This window comes from Aplidium turbinatum, chromosome 1, assembly GCF_918807975.1.
Source record: "Aplidium turbinatum chromosome 1, kaAplTurb1.1, whole genome shotgun sequence".
NCBI lineage: Eukaryota > Metazoa > Chordata > Ascidiacea > Aplousobranchia > Polyclinidae > Aplidium > Aplidium turbinatum.
The window spans coordinates 16,436,986-16,443,353 of record NC_137472.1 but is presented as its reverse complement, the minus strand read 5'-3'; positions in this window follow the sequence as shown (position 1 = coordinate 16,443,353).

Here is a 6,368-nt window from a genome sequence, read left to right as displayed (position 1 = left end):
ACGAAGTTGATTGAGTTAGTTATGTTTTGTTTGGACAACGTTGTCACTCAGTATCGCGAGACGTTTTTCAAACAGCAAAACGGTATTGTCACAGGTGACAACCATTCGGTTTCTATTGCCAACATTGCAGTCCACTATATTATTAAGTCCTTAGCCCAGCAACTGAAACATACTGTATTGTTTGTTAGGTTTATCGACGACATAATGTGGATTTCGGAAGGAGCCGAATATACACGCAATATCCAACAGACGCTCACAGAAGCGTTTACGAAATATGGCCTCTCGCTCAAATTTCGCTGCATTAATACAGCTTTGAAGGACCAAGAGGTTGAATTCCTAGATGTGCTTCATGTTACGGATCAATCTGACCTAATAGGATTTACCACGAGAGACTTCCAAAAACCCACAGCAAAACACAGACCCTTCCTCCACGGCTCTTCTTTTCACCCCCCACATATTTTCCAGTCCATTGTTTTTAGTGAATGTGTACGTTTAAGACGTCTCAACGAGCTGGATGAAGATTTTTTTAACTCTTTACGAAGACTACAGAATAAATGTAATTTTTCTGGTTTTAAACAGGACATGGTAGAACGCATCACTACATTAGCAAAAAATTGGAAGGAACGGTTTGGCCCCAAGAATCACAAAACTACCAATAAACGCACAATTTGGGCTTCTTCATTTTCCACTACCATGAAACTTACTGCCAAAGAAAAAGCCCTACAACCGACAGCATGCATTGTTTATAAAAGACCTCTCACTCTTGGCAACACCCTGACCAACTACCGTTCCATTGCAGTTTCGGACAATCTTGAAAAGACACTCGGCTGTTCTAAACCATGTGGACATTGTGCTTTGTGCGGTAATTTCCGGAACCATAATAAAAATATGGTTCCTTGGACCCGGGTAATACAATCTAGGGATAGTGTAATCAAACTTCGGCAAGACCTTAATTGTAGTGATTACGGGATATATGTTGCCTCCTGCAAACTCTGCTCGGAACAATATGTTGGCCAAACCTCCAATCGCTTTTCTACCAGGTGGTCCGGCCATAGGTCTGCATGGAACACTTTTGACACCAGTCCGGGGGGTGATAAGGCGGCATTACTCAAACATTACGCCTCCTGCCACTCTTTGTACATAAACACAAAACCATCTATTGCAGACTGTTTCACAGTAACATTTGTTGAAAAGCCACCCGTTGCAGATTTGGACAATTGGACATGTGCGAAGATAAATGGGCATCACTAATCAAATCTTCGATTAACATTAAGAGAATGATTTTGCCTCTTGTTAAGTAGAGGTTTTTGATCGCTGGTCCTGCTTTTCCAGCTTCATTTTATTGTGAATTTATCGCTGCGCTATCTTATTGATTTGCACTTAACACTTAGGTCATGGACCCATTGATTTTGCTATGTTCTATCACTTAGTTTTATTTTGACATGCTATCTTCACACAGTTTCATTTTGTACGTATTGCTTTAGCCATTCGACTCTCATCAACCTTGGTTTGTTTTTGCGCATTGTCATCATTATTTTGTCATAGTAGCTAGGTTCGTGTAGTTTAGTTTAAATATAGTTTAAATTTGTAGCTAACTGCTCTTGGCTGATGCTGAGCTTCGTCGGAGTCTGCCTCGCTTTCTGACCTAGTCTTATTCTGAAACGATCCCTGTTCCATATCTAGAAAGCTAAAACCTCAATTGCTAAGGTAACAGGGATCAGTTGTCAGTAGATGTTACAGAAAATATATTTCGCACTTATTCAGTGCATCGTCAGTTATGATCAGAACTGACGATGCACTGAATAAGTGCGAAATATATTTTCTGTAACATCTACTGACAACTGATCCCTGTTACCTTAGCAATTGAGGTTTTAGCTAGCTAGTTTAAATTTGCCTATAAATATTTTACGCAGCCAGTTAATATTTACGCAGTATTCTACCAGTTAGTTTTGGCAGTTAGTCTTGGTCAGTATCTTAGGCCACTGCAGATTCATTTATTTATTTATTTAGTGACAGTTTTTAGGTTTTGCTTTTTTATGTTTGCTTTTTAGGCACTAAAGATGCTCTAAAGTTAGAGCGAAATGCATATGCCAATAGGGCTCTGCTGATTTTCCATGTATTTTGTAATAAAGAATGATCAACACATACTTTTTAAACATGTCTATGACAGCACAATGGTGCGATTAAGGGAAACAAACATGACTATGACATCACAAAGGAGTATTGAACCTCTTCAGGGAAAAGAAAAAACATCAAAATGTTTCCATCTTTCACTACATTTAAATGTAATTTGGGCTAAAAGTTGGGACTTTAGCACTACACTGCTTTTGCCAAACTTTTCATCAATCTTTCCTCTACCCAATGAATTTTTTTTTTTTAAAGTTACGCATCATGGTTTTATCGGTGCGTAACGACAAGAGGTTAATTTCTTTTTATCTCAAAAAGTAGTAGCCAAAACTTGTTTTAATGTTCATAAACAGATCACCCACCCAGAAAACATGGGGGTAGAGCTAAAACTTATCCAAATATGTTGAGCGCTTCTTGAGATATTGCCGTTTTTCTGTTGCTCCTTATCTATGAAGCCACCTAGTGGCTAAGGTTATTTCACTTATACTGTAACTCGAGAACCGCTTATGTGGTTTTCATCAAGTTTGCACCAAATGCACATCAACTGGAACAACTCTTGACGTTGTACTGGAAAAGGTGTGGTGTGCTGGTCAAAAGTGCCTTTGTGAAGCAGAAAAACAGAACACTGACCACCTGGTCCCAACATGCCCATTAACCAAAATCCCAGGTGGCTTCGAAACTGTAGCCTACACGAGTGTGGTACTGCATTTAACAACTGGCTGGACCAAATTACAGACAGTACTTGAGATGTGCCAACCATAAGACACTGTTACTACTATTTGAGACGATGAGAAATCTTTATGGCTCGTGTGTTGAGCCTTGAGATCTACAAAATTGCAATGAAACAATATACCAGACATACAGTCTGATTTGAAATAAGTTATACGAGTTATGAGACTGTTTCTTTGTTGAAAAAGACGCTATTGCCATGAGTTTACCCTAATTGCTGCATATTGTGACATTTAATGTCAAAATAGGTAAAAAGAACAAAAAAAAAAAACGAACAAAAAACAAAAAAAACGATAAAAAACAAAAAAACGAGCTTGTTTTTGTTTTAAAAACAAAAAAAAACTTTTTTTTTACATCTCTAGTCGGGACCCTTTGAGGGGTCGCGTAACGAACTTAGGGGGTCACAGAAAGTATACAAATTTTACACAAAGCACTGCATATTAACACGTATGTGCAAGATGCTGTAAAAGAGTTATTAACTTTATTAAGAGTCGTGCACTCAATAGGCTACCCGTATTTTGTAAATTTACATAAGTTAGTGAAATATGGAATAGGAGTTAAAAACCCTCTTTGCTGCATTGTAAACGTGGATTTCAAAACTAAAGTCAATGCTTTCAAAAGTTATTAGGCTAGTGTTAAAAAATTAAGTCGTAATTTTTTCAACGGAAAAAAGTTTAGACTTTGTCCACCGTTTTTAAAAAGGCTTTTCAAATTATGCTATTTTTCAGGTTTGTTTGAAAAAGGAGAACGAATTTAATTTGTCCTTCCAAGGGAAAACATCTATGTTTTTACATTGAAATCTAAAGTTGGAGCGTTCATCAAAAATTAAACATCTAGAAACAAAAAATTGAAAATGATTCATTTGAAATATTCTCAATTATTGAAAAGTTTTTGGCTAACAATGGCGTGGAATCAAACGTTATTAAGCTTCTGGTTATCGACACTTTTCAAGATTGTTGAAAGAGTTTAAAAAGTATTTTTATCTAAAATTGGACAATACCAATTTAGATTGGATCCAAAACCCATTTGCAATGCAAAAAACAAAGTACCGAGCACCTCTCTTTCAAATCTCAGAAAAAATTTGCAGATCTATTTTTTGACTCTAAGTAGGCTAGTGGCTTGAATTTTCTGGAAAAAAGTTTCACACTTTTTGGCTTAACCTAACGTGAGAGCGGAATATTCACAATTACAATGGCTTAACAGTAACCGCACTCCTACTGTTTGCCTCCACGTATATGTGCTTGTCATTGTTTTCAATGTTGGTTGATAAAATAGCCTACCGTTCCAGCGGAAGTAACATTAAAACCGCCTTGAGACCAGCATTGACAAACATCGAGCGATGGCTAGACCTGCTTTTCAGTAGAGAGCAGTCGCACCCATCACACTGAATAAATGTGTTTACTTTTTGGTTTTGTTTCCAGCAGGCTTCAAGTTGTAAAGTAGTAGGCTTCGATTACGGATAGCTTGTTCTTAGTTTTCGTTTAAATTAAGCTTTTCAATTAATACCACAAACGTATATTTCGCATTGTTTGTTCTTTTAACGGTAAAGGGTCGCAGAAAATTTTAGAAGATTAAAAGGGGTCGCGAGCAAAAAAGTTTGGGAAGCCCTGCAACAGACGACAGGAAGCAGCGAAGTGACATATAGCTGCGTGCTCTGGAGCAGTGTCGAATCTACGTCCTTTGGATGCTTCGTGACAATCCGGCTTTTGGCTGATGACGACAACTACTCGATTTCCAATCACATTCATCCGCTGCCCTGGACATCAGGTTCAAGCAGGCCTGGATTAACCATTGTGCTAGGGTGTGCTAAAGCACAGGGGCCCCGCAGACAGAGGGCCCCACTTTTCCTAAAAATGAAATAAATAAAATAACAAATTTTTCCTGAAAAAATTTTTCAAGAAAAAAAATTAAGAAAAGTGGGGGCCCTCTGTCTAAAAAAAGTAACACATTTATCAATATATCTCCCCCTTCACGTGAAATAAAAATATGGTTCTTATATTTTTTCTTTCAGCATAGAGTGTGATAAACTGCCTTCTCAGCGTAGAGTGTGATAAACTGCGACTTTTCAATTTTAATGCTATCCTTACAGACAGGCGCGGATTTATGGGGGGGGCCCAGGGGGCCCGGGCCCCCCGAAATTTTGTGAAAAATTGTATGTTTCCGCATCAAATGGTTTGATATGCTTCTAACCAGCTGATATTAGTCCCTCGGCATCACAATTGATGAAAATGGTTGTTTTAATGTCTATTTTCTAGCATATCGTAGCTATATGTCGTAGTATCATTGTTCATATCTGTTTAGCTTTTTCTTTCTTTTTAATTGATTTCCAAATTTTCTGCCCCCCCCCCCCCCGAAAAAAACTCTTAGATTCGCGCCTGCTTACAGACTTTGCAGCAAAGAAACCCAGAAAAAAGTCGTTCGACTGAATTTCATGTTAGTTTTCTAAATCCTATTGGTAGTTAGTAGTGAATGAAAGAGCAGTTTAGAATAGAATTCAGAATAACCTTTCATTGCAATTTGCAGTGTAGTGTGCACAGGGCCGTTGACAGGATTTCTCGGGCCCGGTACCCATTTATTTTCGGGCCCCCTTCATCGACAATGTTATGAATATAAAGGTTGTGTACAAAATTTTATTGATGTGCTGTTAAAATGAGGATGACACATGCCGTTCAATGTAGAAAATTAAGAGGAATATCATTTATATATTCTCAAAGATTTGTTGTATCCACAAATTTCCCCAACTGTGCAATTACGCATTAGGGATTTCTTTATAAACCGCAAAATCCTTGCTCTCAATCACGATCTTCGTCGATATGTTTAAAATTGTTGGAGTTTTCGACTGAAATTAATTTTTTGTAAAGTAGAGTAGCCGTAAGAGAGTAAAACATTTTTGGGGGGCGAAAATAATTTTCCCAAATTTTGTCTTTGCATATATATTTTCAAAAATACAAAATTATTCACAACCTCTGTGAGTCATCAACTTGGCCGTGTACAAAATACAAGCAAAAAAACACGTACAACAGCAAAACAAGGCTGAACTTACTTTAATCTACGTTCATAGACCTGCCTGTGTCCCAATTAAATAAACCATCAAATAAAAACATTCTTATGTATCACAAAAAATATACAGTATATTAAGCCTAACTGGATTAAAAAAAATTTGAACTGAGACTTTACTAATAACTGGATAACAAAAATTGCTGAATATTCATGTCACCAGATTATATGAAAATCTCCAGCCCAACTTCAATGAAAGGCCTGACCAAAAGTAGCTCAATCTTTTCAATTAAAAAATAGTCCAAAGACTCAATATTTGTAAATTTGCATTGAAAAATACTAAAATGACAATCCGCTTAGGCCTACTTATCAAACCAGTAACATTACTTAATCCATGCTGCTTCAAATCCTACAGCCTGAAAAGAATTGGACAGTTTACCATGCTATGTGCATCAAACTTCCACCTTTGAACAAAACTAGTTTTGATACCAAAAATATTGATATTATATTACAAT